Here is a 10,865-nt window from a genome sequence, read left to right as displayed (position 1 = left end):
GAAAGGCTATAAAGGATGCTGCTCAACCAATGTTGAGAGCAGAAAGGATCTCCTGAGTCTTCTCATCAATATGAGTCATGATGCGTGACTCCATTTCCTCCAGCTTCTTATTGAGCATTGCCTCAGTCATAGGTTGACTAGAGGAGCTTCCTTCACCTTCTGAAGCAGCGCGAGAATCCCTGATTCCCATGTGACGGATGGAGTTGATGTCAATGGCCGATTTCTCCTCTTCAGCATACTCTCCGTTGAGATCGACTCCAAAGTGGGCAAAGATTTGCCCCAACATCCGGCCATAGGGAAGGTTGTTGATGCGTCCCTTACCACCGGTGTGAATCATGTGACGGATAATGAGGTATGGAAGATTAATCTGGAGCCCATCACAAACACAATAGGTGATGAATGCTTAAAAGGGGCTAATCGCGTCTCGGTGACCACTCTTTGGAAGGATATTGAGAGAGACAATATGGTAGAAGATTTTGGCAAGCTCGGTGAGTTCATTACTCTTCATAGCAGCCACTCCAAGGTAGTTCTTCATGATTTTCCTGTAGACCTTGTCTTGATCCATGAAGTCCTTGTGGTCTTTCTTGGTGATGAGGTATTTGAGATGTCCGGTAGGGAGAACATTGAGTATTTCTCCCAACATCTCAATCCCAAACTCAATATCTACTCCCTTGACCATACTCTTGATCCGAATGTTTTCCTCTTAACCTACAACCCTAAGGTTGCAGTAGAAAAGTCTAACCAGTCTTGGGTAGCACCTAAATCCACATTGGAGTATTCCAATCCAATTAAGAACACCAAAGTAGTCTTCTAAACCAAAGGTGTAAAGAGATTGAGTGTCAATGTCCTTACCAGCCTCAATCTTGTGATTCTCAAACAAATCCCATGATTCCATTGCTTTTGTGGAGACAAAATTCACCTTAGTTGCTAGTCTCTTCTTGCTGATGCGAATCTTCTTAGGAGCCATGGAGGTAGGAGAAGATAGGAAGAGAAATAGAATTTGGAGAAGAAAAAGGTGAGATTAGGAAGAACTAGGGTTTTAGGAAAGGGGGTTTAGGGTTCTCTGGTTTCGTTTGGAGGCAAAGGAGGTGGGAGATGAACAATGGCTTAAAAATCCCTTAAAAAGGGCTTAAAAAGATCTATCCGGTGGGTTTAAGTCGCAAACCCAAGACGAACCGGTAGTTACCGGTTAGAAGCGGCAATTGCAGGTTGACATAGAAAAACTGATTTTTGAGCATTTTTCAAGAATTTTTCAGATTTTCATGTGAATAAGGGTTTTTCAAGTATGGAAAGGCAGTGAATTTATCCGAAAGGATTACAAATGCCCAGCTCATTCCTTAGAGTACAAAATCGGTCTTCACTAAGGGGTTTAGTGAAAATATTTCGATATACTCAAGAGTGGTATCACCATTTTGTATGGTATCTCTTAGGAAGTGTGCTTGGCCCTTGAGTGTAAGATGGGGTTCTTACTCAAATTGATAGCACTTGTGTTGTCACACATGATTGGGTAAGCATCAAACTTAACTCCTAGGTCTTGGAGTGTTTGCTTCATCCAAAGGATCTGAGCACAGTATCTTCCAGCTGCAACGTACTCAGCCTCGGTGGTGGAAAGAGCAACAGAGTTTTGTTTCTTGCTAAACCAAGAAACGAGGCAAGAGCCAAGAAAATGACAAGTACCACTGGTACTTTTCCTGTCAATGTGGCATCCAGCAAAGTCAGCATCTGAGAAACTGAAAAGATCAAAAGTTTGGTTTTTAGGATACCATAACTCAACATCACACGTGCCCTTTAAATATTTAAAAATCCTTTTTACCGCTATGAAGTGTGATTTCTTAGGATCGGCTTAAAATCGAGCACAAGCACATACACTGTACATGATGTCCAGTCTGCTAGCCATTAGATATAGAAGGCTCCCAATCATGCCTCCATATCTAGTAACATCCTTAAAAATACCGTCTTCATCCTTGGTCAGTTTCAAGGATGAGCTCATCGGAGTGTCCGAAGACTTTTGACTGTTGATGTCAAATTTCTTTAGAAGCTCCTTAGTGTATTTACTTTGATTTATAAAAATCCCATTATTAGATTGTTTTATTTGAAGTCCAAGGAAGAAGTTTACTTCTCCCATCATACTCATTTCAAACTCATTGCTCATTATGCTACTGAACTCAGTACACATAATCTCATTAGATGAGCCAAAGATGATACCATCCACATAAATTTGAACTAATAGTATGTCATCTTTCAAGTTCTTCACGAACAGGGTAGTGTCAATCCTCCCCCTTGAGAATCCACTTTCTATTATGAAGGTGCTTAATCTCTCATACCAAGCTCTGGGAGCTTGTTTGAGGCCATAAAGGGCTTTCTCAAGTCTAAAGACATGGTTTGGAAACTTTGGGTTTTCAAATCCAGGGGGTTGAGCTACATACACTTCTTCTTGAATGTAACCATTCAAGAAGGCACTTTTTACATCCATTTGATACAATTTAATGTTCTTATGGCATACAAAAGCTAGTAGCATTATAATGGGTTCTAGTCTTGTTACAGGGGTGTTTGAGATTTTAAATGTAACCGCAAGCGTACGGATCAGTGTAGCTACGGGTCGAACTCAGGGAGAGCAACCACTTTATTTATTTATTTTTTCTTTTAATAATGCGAAAGTGAACCTATTAATGGTTGTGATCTAATTCTAATTACCGTTCTAAACATATGTATCTAAAATAACATCATAACCATTCGTCATCTAAGAATTTAAAGACGCAAACCACGCAATTAAAATTAAATAAATAAATAACTGAAAATAAACAACCCACGTAATTAAAAAAACAATAAAGGAAAAAAAATGCTGAAAAAAAAATAAAGTAAAAGAAAGGAGATAAAGCTAGAGAGAGACACAAGTAGGTTTCTCTACTTAGCCCGAGGGATGCATCATAATATGAGCTTCCCTACTTGACCAGAGAGTCACTCTTACAAGGGTTACTCTACTTGGCTTTAGGGAAAGGGAGACAATTAAAATAAAAGTAATAAATTGATGGTTCTATAGCTAGGAGGGGCAAAGCCAACACATACACTAGCCATGAATCTTGGGGGAAAGGGATAGCAATAATGTAACAACTGAAATTAAAATCCTAAATTAAGAAAGAAAGGGTAGTCAGAAGAGGGAATGAGAGGGGGGAGAGAAGATTATTGAAAGAGCCTACTTGAATCAATGCTTGAACTTGAAAGCTTGGGCGATTTGAGATACTACCAGTACTAAAACCAGATCTGGAATAAACCAAATCTGAAATTTCTAGTACTAGAGAAAACAAATTTTGAAAAAAAAACTGAACTTGAAAAAAAAAAAAATGCTCCACAGCTCGTGATCTTGTCGCCTAGATCTAAGCCTAGAACTATAACTTTAAAAATTACAACTCAGTTGCAAAAATCATAAACATAAAAGGCTGAATAAGAATAAAAGAGTGATTGCATTAATTGACATAAAAAACTATTACAAAAGTGATTAAAGCAAAAATAAAGAAGAACTAAAACTAAAGAGAGTGAGAGAGGGAGAGAGAGAAAAAAACTATGCATAAACTAGAAAATAAACTAAGGGGAATAATAATAAATAGGAGGGGGGAGGAAGGGGCTTTTATAGGGCTTTTGTCTTGCCTCTTTCCTTCTACAAGTCTTCTTTAAGAAAAGAAAGTAAATTAAATTAAATTAAATCTGGGTAAAAATCCTCATTCTCTGAGATATTATGTGAGGAAAGAGAGAATCTGTTTCCAAAATTAACAAATTCTATTCCTTCCCTGCAATATTAACCAATATCTTGCAATCTTGATTAAATTAGAAAGGAATCTCTACATAGCATCTTCAAGATCTTGTGAGGTGGCAAGGAGAGAGAATAATCTTCAGGATTTTGTAGGAGAGAGGATGTGGTACCAATGAGTGGGTCCCACCTTTGAACTGGTTCTTGATTCACTTTAAGCACTTTCTCTTGTAGACTTGAAAACTGAAAAAAAAATAAGAAAAATAAAAGTAGTACTATCCAAAGTGGGGCAAAATGTACACTTATATCCCTAAGATTTCACACATTATTGTGCTCATCAAATTCCCCCATACTTGATTTTTGCTCGTCCTCGAGCAAGATAAATAAATAAAGAAACGAAAGAAAAAAGCTTAACTCACTTTCGTAGGAATCACGGTTGCATTTAGCACGTGCAACAAACCTTTAAACTCCTAAGTTACCCTAGTGGACGAGTTGTGTCTCGTGGGTGTTTGCAGTGAATATACACCCAAAATTCAAATTAACTGGAAAAATTACCATTAAAGTTTCCAATAACTACAAAACACACACCCTCTTTCAATTAGAGCACATCACCCGAGGAACCCCCACACTTGAACTTTAATACTCCATCTAGATTTAGGAACAATCACACATCTTAAATAAGGACGACCCTTGTATCTTCTAAAGCATGACCAATCCTAAGGCAAACCACATTGTAAGGTAGGGACCATGAACTAAGGTTTTGGAGCGTTAACCAATCATAAACAACAAGGCATAATGGTATCTTTTTTTTTTTTTAGTAGAGAACTCATTCTACTCCACTACATTTGGCCTGAATAACATGGTGGAGCAAACACCAGAAACTCAAGTTACTAAGTAGCTTCGCTTTATGCATATGCCAACAAAGACATTGATGCTAAGTTCTTTTCGGAAGTGTTCCTTCCTAAGAGGTTCAATCAAAACACCCCGCTTCATGAGGCGCAGTATTCTGTCTAGCTCCTAAAAATTCTATATTTACTTTCTACTTTTTGACCAATTTTCACTTTCTTTGCATATCCATATCATATATTTTTATACCATGCCAAGAATATGGTCTCAACTCCTAACCTAAGAATAAGGACACCAACTAACAAATGGTCCTACACCTTAAGACAAGTATCTCTAAATCATTTAAGTGAGGTCCCACTTCAAGACATATATGCATTACCATCCTCCCAATAGGGATTATAGTACAAAGATGGGTCCTAGATCTCAATTTTTTTTTTTTTGTAGGGTGTGTATAAAGCACCGAAAAACTCTTAAAAGTAACCTTAAGTTCTAAACAGTCAAACCCTCCCCCATACTTAAATTGTGCAATGTCCTCAATGCAGAAAAAGAAAAAAAATCATAAGACAATAGAACAAGAAGGACAAAGGAGAAGGAATTATCAAATGGGATCAAATATCATCATAAAGAGGCTCATGGAGAATCATGACCTCTGCATCATGCATTGAAGGCAACTCAAGGAATAGCTTCAAATGGTACCCATTAACTTTAAAAATTTCTCGAGTGGATGGATTCATAACCTCTACGGCACCATGGGAAAATACTGTTTGCACAAGGTAAGGACCTTCCCATCGAGAACGAAGTTTTCCTGGAAAGATATGCAATCTAGAATTGTACAACAAAACTTTATCACTAGGCATAAAAGATTTCCTAACAAGGTGCCTATCATAAAAAGCTTTAGTCATTTCCTTAAAAATTTTTGCACTATCATAGGCATCATTTTGCAATTCCTCCAACTCAGATAGTTGGAGATCTCTATAAGCTCCTGCAGTAGATAAATCAAAATTGAATTTCTTAATTGCCCAAAAGGCACGATGTTCTAACTCAACAGGAAGGTGGCAGGCTTTCCCGTATACCAAACGGTATGGGGATTGACCAAGTATGGTCTTGTAAGCAGTCCTATACGTCTACTAAGCATCCAACAGACGATTAGACCAATCCTTTCGATTTGGGTTAACTGTCTTCTCTAGAATTTGCTTGATCTGTCTGTTGGACACTTCTACCTGCCCACTGGTTTGGGGGTGGTATGGGGTAGCCAACTTGTGGGTAATCCCATACTTCTTTACTAAGGCCTCAAAAGGCTTATTACAAAAGTGTTTTCCCCTATCACTAATGATAGCTCTAGGGGTACCAAATCGGGAAAAAATGTTTTTCCTTAAGAATTGAATGACCAACTTATGGTCATTAGTCTTACAAGCACGAGCCTCAATCCATTTGGACACATAGTCCACAGCCAACAAAATATATTCATATCCACATGACTTAGGGAAAGGGCCCATAAAATCTATTCCCCAAACATCAAAAACCTAAACCATGAGGATTGGGTTGAGAGGCATCATGTTCCTTCTACTGATTTTTCCTAAAGACTGACAAGAAGAACAAGCCTTACAATAAGCAAAGGCGTCTTTGAAGAGACTGGGCCAATAAAATCCATATTGCAATACCTTGGCTGCAGTCTTAGTAGGCCTAAAATGGCCGCCACAAGCCTGATCATGACAAAAGGAAAGAATAGAATGGTGCTCATGATCAGGGATACATCTCCGGATAATTTGGTCAAGGCATAATTTAAAAAGGTAAGGATCATCCCAAAAGAAATACTTAACCTGTGAGTGAAAACGGTACTTCTCTTGGGAAGACCAATGATCCGGAGTCTTGTTTGTAACTAAAAAATTTACAATATCTGCAAACCAAGGTTCACTAGATGCTGCAAAGAGTTGCTCATCGGAAAAATACTCGTTAATTGGAGTATTCACAGTCAAAGAATTGGATAACTGGGACAAATGGTCTGCAACCAACTTGTCACTGCCTTTCTTATCCTTAATTTCTAAGTCAAATTCCTACAAAAGCAAAACCCATCTGATAAGACGTGCTTTGGTATCCTTTTTCTGAATAAGGTATCTGATAGCTGCATGGTCAGTGTAAATAATTATATGAGAACCTATCAGATATGCACGAAACTTTTCTAATGCAAATACAACAGCTAAAAATTCTTTTTCAGTTGTGGTGTAGTTTAGCTGTGCATCATTGAGAGTTCTACTGGCATAATAGATAACATGAGAAAGTTTATCAACTCTTTGCCCTAAGACTGCCTCTATAGCAAAATCAGATGCATCACACATTAATTCAAAGGGTTCAGTCCATAAGGGAGCTTGAATAATGGGGGTTGTAGTCAACACCTTCTTTAATTGCTCAAAGCACATGAGGCATTCACTAGAAAATTCGAAGGGTTGCTCTTTAGCCAAAAGATTGGTGAGAGGTCTAACCATGTGATTGAAGTTCTTGATGAACCGACGATAGAACCCTGTATGACCTAATAAGGAACGAACATCCTTAACTGACTTGGGAGGTGGTAAATTAGAAATTAAGTCCACCTTAGCTCTCTCGACCTTGATCCCTTTTTTGAAAATGACATGACCCAACACTATACCCTGTGTGACTATGAAATGACATTTCTCCCAATTGAGGACTAAATTAGTCGCTTTGCATCGTTTGAGTACTAAAGAAAGATGATGCAAACAATTAGAAAATGAAGAGCCATGAATAGAAAAATCATCCATAAATACTTCTAAAAAACTCCACCATATCAAAGAAAATGTTCATTGTGCATCTTTGGAACGTGGCAGGGGCATTACAAAGCCCAAAAGGCATACGCCGATAAGCAAAGGTTCCATAGGTGCATGTAAAGGTGGTCTTGTGTTGGTCATCTAAGGTAATGGGAATCTAGTTATAGCCAGAATAACCATCAAGGAAACAATAATACTTATGTCCGGCTAACCGCTCTAACATTTGATCAATGAAAGGCAAATGAAAGTGGTCTTTCCAAGTTGCCACATTTAACTTTCTGTAGTCAATGCATACACGCCATCCTGTTTGGACACGGGTAGGGATCAACTCATTTTCAATATTTTGGACTACTGTGACCCCTGACTTCTTTGGCACCACATACACTGGACTTACCCACTTGCTATCAGAAATAGGGTAGATGATACCATGATCCAAGCACTTTAAGATCTCTTTCTTGATAGCTTCTTGCATCATAAGATTAGCCCTTCTTTGTGGTTCCCTAGAAGGTTTTGAATCCTCCATGAGGTGAATATGATGTTGAACGATTGAGGGGTAAATTTCTATAATGTCTGCCATGGTCTAACCTAAGGCTTTTTTGTTTTCTTTTAAAACTTTGATCAACTCTTCCTCTTGACTTGAAGTTAAATCTAAGGCGATAATAACTGGTAGAGCTTGATCTTCTCCTAAGAAAGCATACCTTAAGTTAGAGGGCAACTCTTTCAAATCAAGCTTAGGGGGCTCAGCAATTAAGGGTTTAGGAAGAGAATTTGATAGAGGACCAATGGGCCCCATAGGTATATGAAGGCTCCAAACATCAGAGAAGAAATTTTCAGTATCATCCTCTAATTCTTCCATACACTCTTGAAATTCTGAATCAAAGTCAATGTCAAAAGTTTTAACAATATCATCAGAAAAATTCTCAAGCATATTGACCTCTTCATCAATATCATCAGAAGAAATAATGGGTTGCTTGCCCAACCTATACATATTGAACTCCATAGTGTGGTTGCCAAAAGATATCCTCAGTAGACCATTCCGGCAATTGATTAATGCATTGCTGGTAGTCAAAAATGGTCTTCCAAAAATGATAGGGATCTTATCCCTTTTAGAAAATAAATTCTCCTACCTTAAGTAGGACATCTTCGACCATCCCTTTCGGAATCTTGATAGAACGGTCGGCCAACTGGAGAGTTGTCCCTGTAGCTTTCAATCTCCTAATCTAAGTTGTTGATAAACATGATAAGGTAGAAGGTTCACACTTGCACCAAGGTCAAGTAAGGCATTATCAATACAAGTGTTGCCAATGACACAAGAGATGGTGGGACACCCGGGATCCTTATACTTGGCTGCTATAGGTTGTGTGATCATTGAACTGATATTAGCTGCTAAGAACGCCTTTTTGGGCACACTTATGGTACGCTTGTGAGTGCATAAGTCTTTGAGGACTTTGGCATAGGCTGGGATTTGAGTTATGACATCCAAAAGAGGAATGTTTACCTCTACCTTCTTGAAGACTTATAAAATTTTTTCCATTGAAGCTGTCTTCTTCTTATTCATCAAACAGTTAGGATAAGGGACAGGAGGAACATAAACACTGTCGGAAGTTCTCATTAATAGAATCATTTTTTATGGCTTCCACCAAATCATCTTTAATCTCTTCAGGTCCATCTGGCAAACCTAGAATGGGAGGCGCAGTAGTGGCCTCGATAGTTGGAGGCTCAACAGAAAGGTCAGATGGTGGAGAATGAGTGGTACCATTCCGTAGGGCATATACCGTATTACACTGGTTGGAGGGCCCTTGGTATTGTTAACTCTGTACAACATTGAGTTGAGGAGTAGGTAGCCCTTGTGGAGTCAGCACCTGATGTTTAAGATTCAGCTCTGGCTGACTAGGCAATTTTCCTTTCTCCTTCTCATGTATGATTGTGACAAGTTGGGTGAGTTGCCTTTCCACATTATTGTGGCTTGTCATGAGAAGGGCCATGCTTTTCTCTAGCTCACTAATTCTTGCCGCCTCTCTAGTGGATGTAAACCCGGGGGGGTTGTTGATAAGGTGCTTGGAGAGGGGGCCTAGCAAAATTTGACTGAAGACCTAGATTAGGCCGAGGAAAAGAATTAGGTAGTGGTGCAAAATTGGGCCTCTGGGGACTAGGTTGCCCTTTGTTGTGAAAGTTGGATGGACCTCCTTGATTCCCTTGGCTCCATGAAAAATTAGGGTGATTTTTCCACCCTGAATTGTAAGTGTTGCTAAACGGGTTATTCGGGTAAAGAGCATTAACACTTTCATTGCCCCCAGAACTGTTGGGGTATTCTTCCATTACATGTCCAGGGGAGTGACACCAATTGCACATAGAGACCTGATTTTGGACTTGATGGACTGGGGCATGTGCTTTAGAGACAAGGGCTTATATTCTCTTAATGAGGCTATCTAAATGGGTCTCATTGGCTACTATCCCATCAACATAGTACCCTTTACCTCCTATAGTTCTCTCACTTTTCTGAGTAGACTCCCATTCTCTTGTCTTTTCAGCTAGGTCAACTAAAAATTTCCAAGCTTCGTTTTCGTCCGCATAAGCTGTGAAGCCTGTAGAATACATAGACTAACATTTGCTTGGTATAGTAGTCTATCCCTTCATAAATTATTTGGCAAAGATGCCATTTGTCAATCCCATGATGGGGACACTCTTGGAGAAGGTCTTGGAACCTTTCCATGAGTCTAGAAAGTGACTCTTGAGGTTTTTGTCAAAACTGCATGATCTCGCTCTTAAGTTTGTTTGTTTTATGTAAGGGAAAAAATTTTCTTAAGAACGCTACTGTAAACTATCCCATGTGGTAATGGAATTAGTTGGCAGCCCATATAACCATATTTTTGCTCCATCCTTGAGCGAAAAGGTAATGCATCTAAGTTTAACAGCATCATCACTGAGCTGTTGTATCTTAATGAGGACACAAACCTCCTCAAATTCTCTCAAGAACAAATAAGCATCTTCGGAGGATAGCCTATGGAAGTGGGGTAACATAGTGATGAATTGAGTTTTAAGCTCATAATTGTTCCCTGTGGCAGCTGGTAATCTAATGCAAGAAGGTTAGGCTGCCCTGGCTAGGTAGAATCTATCCTTTAAAGTAGGCTTAGGTTGTTCTGTCATTCTTAAAATAGGTACTCTTACTAAACGATTGGTAGAATCACGGGTCCACACACTCATGCAACAGAAAACTATCCACAACTAGAGTAAGACAAGAACAAAAGAATGGAAAGAAAAACTCTTTTTTTTTTCTTATTTGATTTTTTATTTTTTTTTTATTTTTTTTTTTTTTTTTTTTTTTTTTTTTGCTTTTTGGGAGCACCCCGGCAGGGATCCGGGGTTGCTCAGGTCAATTCCTGAGGTACTGCTACAGGGTGAAACTTGTCTTTATCATACTGTGAGACATGACGACATCCACTGATACAACTATTATTGCAAGTTGTTCTTCTCAGGAATTCAATAAAAGAAAA

The 10,865-nt window shown here is 38.8% G+C and overlaps 1 pseudogene; it reads right to left on the bottom strand.

Annotated features, from left to right (window-relative positions):
- Nucleotides 1-22: 22 nt before the first annotated feature.
- The window catches only part of LOC122069869, a 23,091-nt pseudogene continuing 12,248 nt past the window's right edge, over nt 23-10,865 (bottom strand).

Source organism: Macadamia integrifolia, unplaced genomic scaffold (genome assembly GCF_013358625.1).
Source record: "Macadamia integrifolia cultivar HAES 741 unplaced genomic scaffold, SCU_Mint_v3 scaffold746, whole genome shotgun sequence".
NCBI lineage: Eukaryota > Viridiplantae > Streptophyta > Magnoliopsida > Proteales > Proteaceae > Macadamia > Macadamia integrifolia.
Note: the sequence above shows the minus strand (reverse complement) of the source record. Positions and strands in the feature narration are given on the sequence as shown.